General features: G+C 44.3%; 1 long non-coding RNA gene and 1 pseudogene across 1 annotated transcript; both read right to left on the reverse strand.

Annotated features, from left to right (window-relative positions):
- Positions 1–13,458: 13,458 nt before the first annotated feature.
- Positions 13,459–14,310, reverse strand: LOC147432895 (uncharacterized; annotated as a pseudogene).
- Positions 14,311–16,417: 2,107 nt separating this feature from the next.
- Positions 16,418–17,937, reverse strand: LOC147432896 (uncharacterized). Its single transcript, XR_015185578.1, has 3 exons — positions 17,780–17,937; positions 17,612–17,689; positions 16,418–16,725 (listed from the first exon to the last, which is right to left on the reverse strand). It is a non-coding gene; the product is annotated as an uncharacterized LOC147432896 (long non-coding RNA).
- Positions 17,938–18,156: the final 219 nt, after the last annotated feature.

Here is an 18,156-nt window from a genome sequence, read left to right on the forward strand (position 1 = left end):
CTCACAAGCATCGGGGCATCAACCAATGACCCTAAAGACTATTTCTAAGGAGCCAAAGATATCTGAGATGACTTTAGGAGATCTCACCAAGGCCATTCAAGAAAGTCTTAGAGACAATCGTGCTTCGTAAAACAATCATATGTATCAATGGTGCTCAGTTTGCTATGGTCCGCATAGTACCAGTGAATTCCCTACTTTTAGAGTAAAATTTAATGGGAATTGCAATGCCTATGGGAGGTATGGTCATCAAGCTAAGGATTACATAGTATTTAAACGTGCGATGGCCAATAGAACAACCTTAGTATGGGACGGATACACCTCAAGTGCCTGCATTGATGCCGGCCCCACCTCTTGAACAGATGTCACAACACATGATCCCTAGGGCTCAAAATGTTGTTCAAACAACACCCTTACCACCTCTAATGCTAGGACCGCAACCACCACATCCGAGAATCACTTCTGTGAATCAAGTGGGTTGTGAGATATCTATTGTTGGTTTGGAAGGCTGTGAGGAAGATATAGACCCTAATATTGCCTATGGGATTGATGCGCTTGAAGAAAGTCCACAATACTACATGGAGGACTATTGGGGACAAGTCAAACCTGTCTATCAAGTAGCTGCTCTTGCAGCAAGAGGCCAAAATATCAATTACACTACCAAGAGACTACCTCTTCAAAGTCCATCATCGACCACTAGCCATACCTAGTGTCATCCAAGAAGAAAGTGACTTTAAGTCATGGGAAAGTGGGCGTATCTCTTCTTTTTGGAGAGAATGTTTACAGAGGGATTACCTGACCCTATCAAAGAAATGGAGATCCCATCTTCCCCATGTCAAGGGGTTGAAGCCCAAAAGGTGCCGTTAAATATAAATATTTCCAAATTGATGGATTTCATGGCTTGAAAGGTTAGAACCACCATCATGTCCAGACTATATGGAGACCTTGAGCTATTCTTAGCTCTTCGAGCTTTCCTCAATGGAGGACTGAAAGTCGGGCTACCACAATTTTCACAGATGGATGGAGTGAGGGAGGTGCTAATGGAGGAGGAACACTTAGATCCACAACTTAACCTAGATGATAACTCTATTGTTGAAATACCTGTTAACAAGTTGGGACAAAATTTGAAGGTGATGAATCCAATGCGACCATGCCAATCACTACCAAGGGATTAACTGTGAAGGGAATCCTTGATGGTGGCATTGGGGTTAGCATTGTGACTAAAAATTACTGGGAAACTATGGGAAGACCTCACCTTGGGACCGTGTCTCCAATAGTTATTGTGCCAAAAAAAAAAGGGAAACTCAGAGTGTGCATGGATCTCAAAAAGGTCAATGCCGCCACTAGGAGGGGCCATTACCCCTTTCCATATTCAGAACATGTACTTGAAAGAGTTGCAAGAAAGGAAGCTTATAGATTTTTAGATGGGTACTCTGGATACAATCAAATCACATTTGCACTAGAGGACTAAGCTAAAACGACTCTTATAACTAAATTCAGAGTGTTTGCATTTCGGGTTATGGCTTTTGGCTTAACCAATGCCCCTGCTACCTTCCAAAGATTAATAAACATTGCCTTTAGAGAATATTTGAGGGAGTTTTGTGAAGCTTTCTTAGATGATCTTTGTGTTATTCTTCTTGGAAGGAACATCTATCATGTTTAGGAAAAGTGTTTGAGAAGTGCAGATTGTATCGCATCTCCTTAAACCTTTTCAAATGCCAATTTTGGGTTAAACAGGGAGTCATTTTAGGGCATATAGTGTCCAAAAATGGGATTTCCACAGATGAGAGAAAAATTAAAGTCAATGCTGATTTGCCACCACCTACAAACTATAAAGGAGTTCAAAGATTCATGGACCATGTGGGTTATTACCGGCAGTTTATTTTAAACTTTGCCGAGATAGCTTGTCCATTGTATTCCACTAGACCACGGAGTGTGACCATGCTTATGAGTCATTGAAAAAGACCTTGACAAGCGCTCCCATTCTACGAGTGCCCAATTGGAATGTAATTTTTCATGTGCATATTGATGCATCGAACTTTGCTATTGGGTGTGTTCTAGCTCAACCAGGAGAACATAAATTGGACTATCCCATTAGCTTTGCAAGTCGTCAATTAAATTATGCTAAGAGGAACTACACCACTATAGAGAGGGAAGGTTTAGCTATGATTTATGCAGTGAAGAAATTGTGCTGCTACCTTCTTGCCAACAGGTTTTTCTTCTATGTGGATCATCAAGCCTTGCTGTATCTAGTAAATAAACCTTGTTCCAAAATGAAGAATTACATGATGGTTGTTAATTCTTCTTGAGTTTGATTTTACTATTGTGGTGAGACCCGGTAAAAGACATGTCATGGCGGATCATTTGTCTCACATACCCAATGGTGAAGCCCCTAATAGAATTCATGATGAATTGTCCAATACTTCCATGTTCCTAGTCGAGACCATGCCTGAAGGGAGTGAGAAGATTGTGAACTTCTTAGTTAACGGTTTTCCACCCAAGGAGCTTCGTAAGGATATAGCTCAAATACTGTTAAAAGAATTTGAACCTCGTTATCTAATTGCAGGAACTCTCTACAAGCTAGGAAAGGAGACTATTCTTAGACATTGTGCCCATGAGGATGAGTATTTATACATACTTCAAGAAGCCCACATCGGTATAGCTGGAGGATATTTCTCAGGGGAACTAACTGCTAGAAAGGTGTTGCAATCAGGCCATTGGTAGTCTACATTATTCAAGGATGCATCACTTTTTGCAAAAGGGTGTGATGAATGCCAACGTTACAAGATCACACAACGAAAGGATAAGATGCCCTTACATCCTCTTAAAGTGACTCAACCATTTGAAAAATGGGGTTTAGAGTTTGTAGGCCCAATTAGTTTGGCAACTCGTAACACTCAATCTCAATATAGTATTGTTGCCACTGACTATGTGACAAAGTGGGCGGAAGCCATGGAGACACGTAAGGCTGATGCAAGGTCAACTACCAAGTTTCTCTTTGAGAACATTATTACAAGATATGGTTGTCCCTTTGAGATTGTGGGTGACAATGGTACTCATTTAATAAATGGAGTGATAAAGGAACTCACTACCAACTTCATGATAGCCCACCATAAATCTACACCTTATTATCCACAAGCGAATGGCCAAGCTGAGAGCACTAATAAGACCTTAATTCTATCTTGACAAAACAGTGGAAGCTCATCACACAGATTGGGATTTGAAGCTGACATAAGCTCTATGGGCTTACCGTACTTCTTACAAAGTGGCTATTAATTGTACACCATTCAAAATGGTATATGGCCAAGAAGCAGTTATGCCATGGGAGTTTGTAATTCCTAGTCTACGGGTAGCTTCTCAAGAAGGTTGGGATGGTAACCCTTTAGTGGAGCGCTTATACATCCTTGAGAGGTTAGACAAAAAAAGCAAATTGGCTGAGAAAAATGCACTTGTGGAAAAAGATAGGAGGAAGAAATGGTTTGACTGTCATCTAAAGAACAAAGATATCAATGTTGGCGATAAAGTCCTTATGTATGGAGTATGAAACGAGAAGAAGAAGTTGAAATATGCGAGAAAAGGACCACATAGAGTATGCAAAATCACCCCACAAGGTATCATTCGTGTGCAAACTCTTGATGGAGTTGAAACCATTGGATTCCTCAATGGGAGTAAATTTAAAAGATACTATGATCCTTTAAGCCAAGAGGAGTTGCGTGCCATCCATAAAAAAAAGGCAGCCACGGCACAGGCAGAATTGAACAAGATACAAGCTCAAGCTGAGGCTAAGGAGCGACAACAACGTACAAGGCATCAAACAAGAGGCCAACCTTGGGGTCATTTCATGTTGAAATAGAGGATGATTGGTTGGACTCTAGCACACCTCTATGAAGCCCTATTGCTATTAAATGCCTTATTGGACATGGGTGCTAAATATAATCTGTTGTCACATGGGGTGTGGTGTCAGTTAAGAAATCCATCTCTATCTGAGAGTACTATCCAAGTCAAGGGTGTCAAAACAAGAAAAAACTACGGTTTTTGAAATCTGGCACACTTATGTCAGTTATGACAACGGGGTTGTAGCTCAAGGCTTTTTGGTCATGCCTACTAGAACTATGGAAGGTAATATAAACCTAAGAGGCACGTGGATGATAGCGACCAAATGCACTATTGATTGGGGGACTGGGAGTGTCACAATGCAGAAACCAACTCTTAGTCCTACCACTCACACCATAGTCCCTGAGATATTACCTCCTGAGGATATAAAACCCAAAATAGTGCATGTCCAGGAGGTTGAACCATATGTCCCTATAGCCCAACTCTCTAGAGCTTAGCTTTTGTAGTTGAAACAAAGCTTGAGACACACAAGACCCATCCTAATATAATGAAGAAAACATACACATGGGTCCCTAAAGCTTCTTTAGCGAGAATTTCTGATGCTAAAAAACAGAAGCCTTGTAAGAAACGCCCCCCTCACTCCCAAAAATGTAAGAAAACGTTGCGTTGGATTCCTAAACAACTATTGGAAGCCCAAGGCTACTATCAAGGAAATGATCAAATCCGGGTGCCAAAATGTAAATTGTATTCTTACCTATTACGTTGGAGAGGGGGAATGGGGGAACACGCCCAGCACAAACAAAAGGGCCTCTCTATAGCTCAGGGTATTCACAACACCCCTATCCTCTCGGGAAAACACCTGCAACACACAACTCACACTAGTAGACCACCGCCTGCTCTATTAACACTGCTTACACACTCCACAAAACCACCACACAAGATACACCTGTTGCCATGGCCTGTCTCCACCCTTACACACACACACAACAACTCAATCTCACTCTCTCACTCAAAATACCATCGGCCCGGGGGGGCACACACTTCCACACAGTCGGCACCGGAGAGAACCATGAAAGCAGAAGAAAGAGAAGGGGGGTAGGGGAAACAACAGCAAAGCGAGGCAACAACGACTAAATTGCACTCCACAAAACACCTTTACAATCTCACACTGCCATCACCATGGCCATTTACATAAGGAAAATGCAAAGGGCTTTGACAGGCACACTCCTCTGTCCAAAAGCTCCACTTTGCAGGCTTCCAACGGGCTCCACAAGCCAAGAAAAAGCTGAGAAGAAGCCCCTAATTTGATCAATTTTTGACATTTATAGGGTGGGGGGTTCAATTTGGGAAATTGCTATGTAATTGGTCCATATGGCACCCTTTTTTGGTATCTCTTGGGAGGGGGGGCACCGCCTTATTTCATCTGCTCTCTTTCTCTCTTTGCACTTGGGGGGGGGGGGGGGGGGGGGGGGGGGGCATTAGCGACGTCACTATTGCCCTTGGCATTTTTTATTTTTTATTTTTATCCTTCAATTTTTACCCTCTCTGGGCTTAGCCTTGCACTACTCAAATTTTGACTTTAACTCCACCTGTCCGGCTCTTTTTGTCCTCTTTTGGCCTTGTATTTGGCTTGGCTTTGCACCCTTTGATTTGTCCGGCCTTTGCCCACTTGCCCTTTGCCCGCCTTGGAGACCTCCGGGTCTTCCCTCTCATTCTCTATGTCGCGGGACTCATCTTTTAGTTGAGGGGGGGAGGCAATAGCGATGTCGCTATTGCCCCCTCTCTCCCTCTCAAAACTTTGGGGCCCCATGGGAACTTCCCCTGTCGGGCACCACATCATCACCACTACTCCGCTGCCTCGCGGGCGCGCGCGCCACTGTTCCGCCGGCCACTGCCAAAATCGCCCAACCTCCGCCTGCGCAGCGCCACCGACACTTTCCGCCATAGCCCACGAGCTCCAAGAGCTCTCCACACCTTCTCATGCACCCAATGGGCCTCACGCCCTAGCTCATATAGCCCTGAATTTTCACCTGCGTGCCCCCATGTGGGACTTTACACTGCCACGTGGCGGCCCCCGGGAGAGCTACAATGGCCCCGAAGGCCTTCAAAAACCATTTTTTTCTTTTTTTTTTTTAAACTAAAAAAACTTTCCTTTTTTGCCTGCACTGGGTACTCTGCTATGCCACACTCAATTGGCCTATGCACCGCCCGTCAAACCCTACCGAAATCCACCGCGTTTATCTTCAAACTACCTACCCCTGGTCCCACTTTGAGATTCCCAAGGCTGACATCCGAGGCCGTAAAAAATGCCAAAAGGCATCTGCCACTTTCCCCTCTGCATTACCTCCTGACTTCGTCCTACCACATCTAATTGACCGAGTGTCCGATTGAGGCACCGTTGATTTGTGCTAGCTCCACATGATGCACCCCTCCACCGAAAACTTTGGTGAGGCCCAAAAGACACCAGATGGAACGTTTTACAATGCAGCCAAGTGGGCTCAGACCCGGCCCTCGAAAAATCTTCAACTGACCATATCTTGCTAACTAGACCTCCGATTCGCAATCCGAGAATACAGGCATGCTCCACAACTCGAGCACTACACACATATAAACTGACATCAGCCAAGGCCACCTGTCCCCAGCTACCCTGTCCGTCGGGAATCTGCAACATACTCTTTCTTTAAACTGCAATATCGTGAGCACCAGGGCTCCGTTTGACGAGCCGTCTGGACCAGCTTCTAGAGCACACTGATCATTACACTATAGAACAAAAAAACCACATCTCGTGCATAGAAGGCCACCAACCTGCTTGGCTCTTTGCAGAACACCTTGGCCTAAAAAACCACTTTGAACATACACCTCCGCTATCCTTGGGCCGCCGCCTAGGGCCTTGGTACCTGCCCTAGCCTTCTGCACTGCACTCACATGCCTGGCATTGACCATCTCCTAGCTCGGACTGTTAAGTATGGAGCCTGATTTACCCTTGTAATTTTCTGTGGTAAAAGCGCACATTTGTAAGGCCCCCATTATGAGGAGAAGCCATCGTGCGTGAAGGAAAATCACTCACCGGAAACCAAAATTTTCACGGACAAGAATCAGGGGCAACTCCGCCCCCGAGACTTTTTTTCGCCGGAATATTCCTTTTCGCCGGAATATTATGGCCGGACGGCGGTCGGAAAGTGGTCAGAAAACAACCGGTCGGTTGGCCGGTGGCCGGTGGTCGGAAGTCAATGACCGGTGGCCGGTGGTCGGAAGTCAATGGCCGGTGGCCGGTGGCCGAATTCAATGGCCGGTGGCCGAATTCAAAAGCGGACTTGCCTTCTCAAGGGCGGCCACACATGGGCGGATTGGAGGGTCCGATTTGGACTTATTCGCACAAGGGCGGCTACACATGGCTGTCTCTCATAAGAGAGGGCAGCCCTTTTGGCCTATAAAAGGAGGCCATTTCTACACACATTTCATAGTGTGAAGTTGATGCAACAAGGTGAGTGTGAGGTGGTCAGAGTGAAGCAAGGCGGGAGCTCCATTAAGGGTATAATCCCTTTGTAAATTACTTCTTGTTTTGAAGTACTAAAGCCATTGAGTGGCTGCTTTCCCGTGGACGTAGCCCACATTGGGTGAACCACGTATATCGTGTGTACTCTCTTTCTCTCTCTCTACTCTATAATCTCGTGTATGTAAATCTGTCTCTCTCCATTAATTAATCTACTCAATTATCTATTTAGCTACGCCTTATTTCCTAACACGGACCGGTTGCCCCATCATTGCCCACCCCCTTGTTGAACATTTATGTTCAACCATACATGGCCTAGTTGCACTAAAAGACTGCACACCAAAACAAACTCTCTGTACACTACAAAACACCCACCATATGTACAAAAAGTGGCACCTGCTACCCGCTGTCTTTGCTCATGCGGGTTGCCCAACCCCCTGATTTACCTATAATCACCCACCTGGGTCAAACACCTTGCATTGGTCTCTTTCATCCACCTGCAACAACCTTGCATAGTGCCACACCAAGGCACATATCTAATTGCATAACCAAATTGCCATCCACATGCTTCTACCACTCCAGGCACTCCTTGGACAACTGCCCACTCGCAACAAAGCACCTTCAAGAACACCAAATAGAGCACCTTCGTGCTCACTATCCTGCTCAATCAACACTCGCGACGTATCTGACCCGCCCTCCCATCCATGTAAAGCTAGATCCTCGTCTAGCAAATCCTGTACCTGCTCAACAACATACTGCACAGCCGCTTTTACCACCATTCCTTTCAACCACCACTTACAAACCTCCTTACAAAGCTTGGACACCTTGGAATTCGCATCACCTGTCATAAAGGGAGTTGACTATATAGCGAGCCCCTCTAACTTTGACTCCACTTTGCCCTTCTCACCTGCCATGAACTCAATTCCAGCATCGTCCAGCTCCTCCTCATCAATTGGCCCTTCAAGGTCAATAAGCACCATTTGCTTGTCCGCTTCAATTACCTGCTCTTCTACTACTGCGTCCTCAAGCTCTGCCAAGGAAGAGAGAAACTTGTCCTCTATCACATTCGCATCATCCCCTTCCATAGGTACAACGGCTTCACATCTTTTAGCACAACTTTGCACCTGCTGCACCACTATGGCATACTCTACTGCTACCTTCATCAACATGGCCATTAACATGGCACTGCACACCAGTTTTACCTGCTCTCCACCACATGTAGGGCTAAATTGCACCACGGGTTTGTTTAGTGGTAAAAAAGAACTCACACAAAGGCGGATATGGAGTCGGAAACTACCGCGCGAGGTCGATTGGATGATGGAGGCGCACCCGGTGCTTCCCACTGTCCGCTCCTGTGATGGGATTTGCTGGCCTGGGATTGCGCACACTCTCCAAGCTATGCAGCGCGAGGTTTGGGTGAGGTCGACTGCGTGTCCCTCCCCGCCTCAAGAGGCTCTGCACATGCTCCTCAACCCCAGCGCCCTTCCTCCCTTGGCAAGAGAGAAGCCCCACAACATGCAACATGCAAAGAGGCTTAGAAAAGAAGCACCACGCCTTTCTTCCCAAAAAGGTAATTGGCTCTTGATACCAATGTACGAACTTGGGTGACTAGACCTTGGATCCTCCTCCCAACCTCCCAATATAAAGGCAGGCTCCTAGCCTCTTGCCCTAGATGGATCCCCTTGTCCACATTGCCTAGCCTAGCCCCTAGCTCAGTCCGTGACTCCGTGGCCTTGCCCTTGTCCTGACAGGGTGTAGATGTGCAAAGAGTCTACAAGCTAGTCAGCTCAATCTAGAAAGATGGCAAGGCAATGATAATTGCTTTGGACGAACAGAAGACACAGACTCTGATTACACCTCAAACCATAGCAGATGCACTGGGGCTCCACAATAAGGGTAGATCCGTTAGAGAAATAAGAGATAAAGTAAAGGTCTACTCTCAAAAGAAACCCAATCAGACATTTGAAGACCTGGTAGACCCAAGAGCTGCAAGTTGTACAACCAATGCTTCCATGTTTGTAGGAAGTGATCCCAAAAGTAGACAACGCCTCCCTATGCAGTGGCTACTACCATAACTTGGGCATTGAAAAGCAGTGTGCCCAAAGAAGTGAATTACACCCAATATCTTCATGAGCAAGTTGTCAGCATGGGTATAGAAAAGCCCAAGTATATTGGAGGTGGGGAAACACTAACAAAGATTGCATATGAAGCTATCGGTGCAAGAGGAAAATGGCCCAACCCACCAACATAGAATGAGTGGTTGAAATTAAAGCAAGATATAGAAGATGAACCAATAATAGTAGTAGCCCTACTAGTCACCACACGACTTCGAAGAAGGCTAGAGACAGTACCAAAGGAAGAGCCTGAGGATCTCTTATACCTGAGCTACCACATGCAAGCTTTTGAGGAAGCCTTCTACACCGGCTTCTTTACTTATGATAGCAAAATATTTGGCCTCACAATTACCTTGGGCAACATAAGGTATGACTCATGAGTCATACTTGGAATTGCTAAAGCTCCAAGGGTTCCATTGACTCAAATGCTGAGCATTATTACCAAATCAAGAGATCAAGACCCTTCATGTTAGGGACGACATGGACGCGAAAGGGGGGAGTGTTGATGGCTAAACACAGAAGAAGCTCTTCCCAACTTTTTGTATCACTATTCTTTAGAAACAGAATGACATTTTGTAATGGTTTAAGCGGCCTATATTCTTTGTGGGAACGAGCCCCTAAGGAGGAATTGTATATAAACCAATTTTTGTAACCCTAAGCCAACTTTTGAATTAATCTAATCTCACGTTTGTTGTGCACTGTGTCTGAGTGAGAGAGAGAGAGAGAGAGAGAGAGAGAGAGAGAGAGAGAGAGATTTCTTCTCTTCCCTAGGCAATCTACAAAGCCTTGCAAAAGCGAGACCACCAATGCGTTAGCATCAGCTAGGGGTTCAATCCAACGCCAAGCTTGCACGATTGCGGTGTCATCGCGAAGCGAGCTCCTACAAGCTTTCGTGTGACTATTCTTGCAAATAGTATGTCCATTTGGTAATTTCTTTCTACCCGTGGGTTCATGCGAGTAGAGCTACAAATTAGGATCATGCAAATCGAAAAGTGGTGACATGCATTTTGCTGCCTGTCTTTATATGTGATTGTAGCACGAAGTGGTTTGAGGTAGGATATCAAGTCAGAGTCCGTAGGGTAATGACCTCTTGATCAGGGGAATGTTTTCTACGAGTTTCTTGATTTTGCAAATGCGTTTGGTTTAGTTTGGATAGCATGAGCATTGTACGTTGAGTTGTATTCACAAGTGCAGAGAATGTTTAGATTTGGTTTCCTTGAGTAGAAATTGTCTTAGAAGGTGGAGTAGGTGATTGACATCTATCTCCTTGTTTCCATACGCCTACGTGTTAAGCTTTGTCCTTAGCCAACATAGAGTTGTTGGTTTTATTCTCGCTATGCTAGTATCCGCTCGTGGCATATCCACCACCACATCCGCCAACAGCCAACATAGAGTTGTTGGTTTTATTCTCGCTATGCTAGTGTCCGCTCATGGCATATCCGCCACCACATCCGCTAACAACCAATTTAGAGTTGTTGGTTTTATTCTCGCTATGCTAGTGTCCGCTCATGGCATATCCGCCACCACATCCGCCAACAGTCACTGTCTCTTCAATTGCTTTCTTGGTTCCCTTGTGTGTTGAGTGATGAGGTTTTTGGCTCATATCACTCTCATAAGTTTGGCTTTGACTTTGGTTCCCTGAATCCTATTCCGTCTAGCCGCTCTTTCAACTCGTCGACGCATGGAATGACTGGAATACTGCGAATCCCTTCATTGCTCAACAATACCTCCTCCTGGAGCAACCTCAGTTTCATTCCTAGGTTGTGGATCAATTTCAGAGCCTACTTCAATCTCTTATGGGATTGGACTAGCCCTTTCTTGCTTTTTCGTTAAGCGAGTTGTTGGCCTAGAACCTCTGGTACTTATTCTGAGTGGCACTGTGGACATACAATAGATCTAATACAAGTTGGGAGATAGTTCGATTTCTCAGAACTTTTAGTTGAAACCACCGTGATCGCCAAAATGGAACGAGCTGGATGTGTTCAGACAACTATTCCAAGTTGGTACTTAGGACTGTAGATGTCAGATTCAGTGACCTGATTATTACTAAAAAACAATGCTGAAATAAAAATAGGAAACAACAGAATCGAAAGGTGAAATATTGGAACTGAAAGAAAAGACTGGAAAGGAAACTAAATTGGGATTGTATTTCAGATATGTAGAGTACACTAGGGAGCATTTGATATCCCAAAAGCTGTCTTTTTATCATAAAAGAACAGAGAGATCGCACCAAAATGATTACAAGAGCACAAGTAGCTCTGGACATAGACTAGTGTAGAAAAGTCAAAAGCTATACAAAATGAGTAATGGGTCCTATTTATAGGCTGTTGGATTGCCTGACTGTGCACTATCAATTATTGCGATAACTCATTGGTTACTGCTCCTAGAAGCTTCCTTTGCCTGCCAGTCTAACTTGGGGTTGGTTCCCACCTTCTACACCTGGACAGGGTTGCCCTGATCCAGTACCGTGGATTATTGCCATTTAGTGAACTCGATCAAAGGTACATATCATGGGAGGATAAATCTATCCCGGACAGCCCTAATCCATGCTCTTTCATAGAATTCTCTCCTTTGGTCCCAAGCCTATGATCGAGTTGGTTTATAAGCACTTAAATCAACTTCACTTTTTCTTTTTCAGACCGAATTAAGATGGAAAATTCTTTTAAAAGGTTAGAAATTAATTTTCATGATAGTGTCCTTGTTGGGAGTACACATTCCTTGTTAGCTGTAGTATTGGAGTGGGTAGATTCATGAAATGATGGTACATGTCTTACAATTGAACCAATTAATGGTATGAAGGGTGCTCTATTGTTTTTTTTAAAAAAAGTGTCTTCTACAAAAACTCACCTTCTTGGTATGTTTCTCTTTTGAGCAGGTTACTTTAGCATCTTCTTGGAAAGAATCACTTGAAAATTATAGTGTACTAGTATGGCCGCCTTCAGCGGCCTCTCTCTCTCTTTGCGTGAGCAAGGCCAAGATGGTCGATAGGAGCAAACTGATACAATCTTAGTGGATCTAATACAATGTCTGGCTACAATACAAAATGAAGGAAAATAAAAGCTAAAATGAACATCAGTGACTGAAGATGCTCGCATTAGGCGTTGTTCGCGCCCTCGCCCGCGCAAGAGAGAGAGAGAGAGAGAGAGAGAGAGAGAGAGAGAGAGAGAGAGAGATTCAACTCACCGAGAAAAAAAAGGAACTTGTGTGCAACTTTGTGTGTGTGTATGTGTGTGTGTGAGAGAGAGAGAGAGAGAATGAGAAATGAAATGAAATGTTATATTAACCTCTTTAAAAGTCCAAAATGACTAATGAGAGCAAATTGATACAAACTTGGTGGATCTTAACCAAAATAAACTGAAGTAAATTAAAAGCTAACATCTGATGTCATGACGTTGGCCCTGGGCAGAGCAGGTGTCGGAGGTGTACGCGGGCAGGAGGTTGAGGAGGGCGGAAAAAGCAGCGACGCATGCGAAGGGAGCTCTTGCATCAATGCTCTGCATCACCGACATCACCAATAGCCCTTGGCCGCCGCCCATTACCTCTAGTCCTCGACTCCGAGTCACCTTGACTTTCACCAGCCTAACACCCCACATTACTGATGATTGTGATCATAGTTGTTTTCGGTGATGATGACAATGGCCATCGCCTTGCAAACCCCACACACACACACACACACACATGCCAAAATATATCTGAACGTGGAGGCAAGTCTCGGTAGGCAGTTGAGAGAGAGAGAGAGAGAGAGAGAGAGAGAGAGAGAGAGAGATCTGGGCAATGAAGGGCGGTGGTGTCATTTGCAGAGCTTCTTACTGTGTGCAGTGAAGAGCGAGAAGCTTGGGACGAAGTGGGGCACCAACATCTGATCAACGCCAACAGTGGCTTGGTGTCAAGCAAGCATGGAGTGGGACCTTGCATCTGAAGGCCAACAACTCAGTGTTGTCCCTTACTCCATGTGAGCTTTCAGTAAGCTTGGGGATTAAAAGTAGATTACCAAATACGAAGCTACAAATAGCTCAAATATACACAATACATTCACATGGTGGATTCAGTCAGCTCTTGCACATGGCATATCAATGTGAGAGGCAATTACATTTGGACAAATTACATGATCGGGTACAACAGGGCGAGAGGGGGCATTGTTGAAAGGGCCTTTCACTCCAGCCGGAAATGAAGTGCAAGGAGCAAAAAAATAGGACAAACTCACATCTCATATCTTGAGGAATGACCTTAGCATTAATCTCCTCACTTAGATCTTGGACCTCCTTGTCAAGGCTCTTCAAAGTCTCATGCCAAGCTTCAGGAATAGAGAAAGAGCTTGCAAAAGCTATTGCAAACCTAGAGGTGCAGAAGCATCAAGCGTTGCTGCCGTCTCCCTCATCATCTTGTTGAGCTCCGCCGAGGTCTCTACATGTGTGGCCTTGAGGATGCGACATCATCGCGATTTCAGTGGTCACAGCTGTGTTGTCTTTGGAGCCGTTGTCATCCATAACCTTTCCCTTCTCTTTTGCCTCTTTTGCGGCTTTCGCAGCTATGGCTGGCACTGCCCAGAGGGTCTCCTGAAGCAAGGAGCTGCTAGACGTGTTGCATCCCTTATGCTTGAGGGATCCTCTGATGGCGGGCAGGCGGCATGATAGGGAGCGTGAAGACGACGCAGGGGACGGCGTTGTAGCTACACAAAGGGCTGTGGGTGTGGCCGCCCTCACGCTCACTACACCTTCCATAGCTTGCAAGAGGCAGATCACGCGAGCAAGCTGGGGATTAGAAACGCTCGGGAGGAACTCTCTCTCTCTCACTCACTCTCTCTCTGGCAGCGCTCTGGCAGCAGGAAACACACACCTCAAGGTAGTTGGGCATGGCACCAATGGAAACCCGCGCCTCAAGGGATAGCCCGCACCTCAGTGCATCCAGGTCATGCTACGCCTCGTCAGATTTGCTGCTCCACGTCGACTACAGCCTCATGCTCCACATAGAAAGGGAGGAGAGGAAAGGCCATGGCTGCAAGCATTTGCAGCAACGTGGAGGGCCACCCTTCTCTCTTTAAAATAGATATCTCCCTTTAATATAGATATAAGATGTACCTCTAAAATTTGAAGAAGATTATAGGATTCACTTTTCCATTTGTTTAACATTTACGACGGTGACCCTTCAGTGCCTGATTGGGACCTGCCTAAACTTCCCTAGCGCTAAAGGTGAAACTTCTGTTGGAGAAACACTAGTAGGTAGACTATTAATGCGAAATCCAATGACATGTTATGAGTATCCATGACGAAAATAGCAATGCATGGCTATTATTCTCTGCCTAGCTATAGATCTAATATTTATCTAACTCACTTTGGATGTGATCTACTTTGCTTACCCACCTTTTCTTGAGCATCCAAAGTGGAAAGTATTAAAAGCAACTCATCTTGTCACCATGCTTGATTAATATTGTTTCTGGGATACAATAATATATATTAGTAATGACCAACAAAATGACAAGCATGTTCACATATCTCATTTCATATTACAATGACGTACTTCTGAATAGTCTAGAGATCCCTTAGGAAGAGAATGGATTTTAAGAGGGCTTTTTTTTAAAAAATTGGTAATTTAAAAGAATCAAACCTTAGTATTAAAAAAAGTAATCAAAGAATGGATTTTGAACTCAAACATGCATAATCGATAGTTTATTAAGATTCATTTTTTTTTCAAAAAGAAATTTAAATCTAAAGAAAAAAACCATATTATGCAATATATCTATAGATCAAAGAGTTCAATGTGTAGATCATAGACTTATAATCTCCGCTTACACTTGATGCTTCTTGTAGGAGTTTCGAAGGGGTCGCTACAATAAAGAAATGCTTATTGTGTGGATTCAACGATAGAGATTATTTTGTTCCGTATTTTTGACATTTTCACATACAAAGTGTTAAAAGATCTTTGAAAAAAAATCATAGTTTGACAACGTGCCTCGAGATTCTAACCAAAGGTAGTGGTTCAGATAGCTACGCGGGTCCAAGAAAACAAAAAAAAATGGCAAAATGCCCCAAGAAGTAACAAGAGGTATTGGCTCAGATAGGTACTCAAGGTGCAAGATGACAAGTGTAAGCACCCCTCCATTATTGAAGGAATGTCTAACGATTAGAAGCTTGTCACACAAAATATCCAAATAGATTCAAATAACCTCGAAGAGTTTTTCAAGAACCATTTGTTCTTAGGAGGAAGGTAATGGAAAGCCAAGCGCTTCTAATCTATACACAGACTCTTTGCCACACTCATCATTCTTGCCCACCTAGCATGCACTTATTCAAAATGTGAATCACCGTGAGGGGGCCTGCACATATGGACCGTACACTTACTGGCGATTAAACTCCATAATTTTTTGCTTGAGCCGACAAATCGACACATCAACACGGGTAACATATTTTTTGAAAGCCAATAATTGGCATGCACATTAACCCCCGTAATCTCGAATGTCACTTCATCGACGTAATTTCCCAGCACGTCGCTTTCAATGCGCGGCATACGTTCGCACGTCATTGTCTAGCCTCCCTCGCCCTAGACCTTTACGGCCATGAATGGTACCCTGCTGACCATTCCCTGTTTTCAATGCTCCCGCCAATGGCTCTAGGCATTCGCCGATCGCCATGCGGTCTACTTGAAAACAGGGAATGGTCAGAGGGGACCATTCCCTGCGCCTTCATAATTTTATGAAAAATTGAAAGACCCTCTTAAACCCTATCATCTTTCTAGTGCAGTGCATGGGATAGAAGGTAAGCATGCAAATCAGAATAGTACTACTTTCACTGTTTAGCAAGTAAACGTATCAAATTCATTAGAGAAGAGAGAAACACAGCTGTATGATATTACATGTCATCAACAAGTGTGATCATTAATTTTTCGCACTTCGTAGATAGCTTGGAAACATTCCCATAGACTTTATGCCATTTTAAAAAGAGTTTGGCCCTAATGTGAGTCAACATGTTGAAAAAGATCCGACTCATTGAACCATGTCTCTTACCATTTTTTGAAGCTAGGTGTTGCATTTTATGGCTTGGCTTAAGCCATTATCATTATCATTACCAAATTCCAAGATTACAAAGGTGAGCATACTATGTACAAGCGATCCATGGATGTTAATTGCACGACTGGCTATTAACTAAATACAAATACATTATTTTTGGTGTTATTATTAAGGCAACCCCTTGTACTAGGCTACCTTAAGCTTAGTTGAGAGGGAAACAAGAAGTAGGAGAGCCAAGATACCCAAAGATGATCTCGACTCCGAAACCTAGAGCCCTTTCATAGCTGTCAAACAAGCAAAAAAGTGAGGTTATTGTTACATGGAAGTTCATGAACCTTGCATTCTTTACACACACGTAAATTAAAATCTTTAAGATTTAACATATATAAAGGCTTCTCCCAATACTGCCAAAGATCCAAAACTTCAAGAAATTTTAGGAGGTAATGGTCGTACAACTCATAATTATCAATCACCTCTTGAAAAAAAAAAAAAGTGCCTTACCCATGGTCACATGTGCACCACTTATTTGGCAACTAGGCCAAGTTTGGCATAATTGCATTAGTAAGATATTGCATCAGTAATATCTTACTAATACGTGGCACAAGTAAGACCACATCCTTAGGACTACATGCACAAGTACGACCACATCCTTAGGACTAAATAAACGGCATTGTACCGAACTTAGAGATAATTTGTCCGTTTTTAACGAGAAAAAAATGTGAACTACCTTGAACAAAAAATACACTACAATCTATATGTATTTTATAAGGCATAGAGTGCACTTTACACGTGTGGAGAACTACAAAATGAAGGCTACAGTCCAAAAATCCTTTGCGCACGATAAAGAGGGAGAGAGAGAAGCTGTCGAAGGCGGCCGGCCGTATTAGTACTGGGGGTTGTTGTTTAGGTTTGGGGGGGGGGGGGCGGCGCCGCTAATTCATATGGTTTGACTCAAAAGAGAAGGGAAACTCACACACATGCAAAAAAGGGAGGGGTTAAGATGCCCATTTCTAACTACACCCTTTGAAGGTGTTAGAAATGAAACCAATTGCACTAATAAGCAGGCCCCGTCTTTGGTGTTACAATATATCTCTCGCTGTGCTTTAAATTTTTTAATTAAAAAAACTGAAGAGTGTGTAAGCTGCTACTACTACTACAACTACTAAGCACCTGGGGCAGACGGAGGCAGTGGCACTGAGAACGAGAGGCGCCTCCTTCGACAGCACAAGGCTGTCAGTTCGGCCGCACCTGCAAAGGAGCATGCAAAATTGCAAATGTGATGACAAAGCATAAAGCTTTCAGAGAGAGAGAGAGAGAGAGAGAGAGAGAGAGAGAAACCCCTTGCAGCCGCTGGCGCATTGACAGTTTGCGCCGCACCCACAGTTACCATTGCAGCACGACATCTTATCTCCTCTCTCTCTCTCTCTCTCTCTCTCTCTCTCTCTCTGTGGTGTGTCTCAGTTGCACAAGCGAGGCCTTTTTATAGGGAGACGGAGACACGGGGGGGGGAGAGAGAGAGAGAGAGAGAGAGAGAGAGAGAGACCCTGGCCCAGTATGGTGACAAAAGAAGGGAGAGAGAGAAACGAGAATCGAGAAACCGGCGGTCCTGCGTGGCCAGTGGCCCCTGGCTGCGTGACGCGTCTCCTGCGGCCTGCTTGATGATTGGAGAGAGTCGAGAGCGACCTACAGAGAAGAGAGAAGAGAAATCATTGTGA

Source organism: Adiantum capillus-veneris, chromosome 20, assembly GCF_014529385.1.
Source record: "Adiantum capillus-veneris isolate H3 chromosome 20, ASM1452938v2, whole genome shotgun sequence".
NCBI classification, from domain to species: domain Eukaryota; kingdom Viridiplantae; phylum Streptophyta; class Polypodiopsida; order Polypodiales; family Pteridaceae; genus Adiantum; species Adiantum capillus-veneris.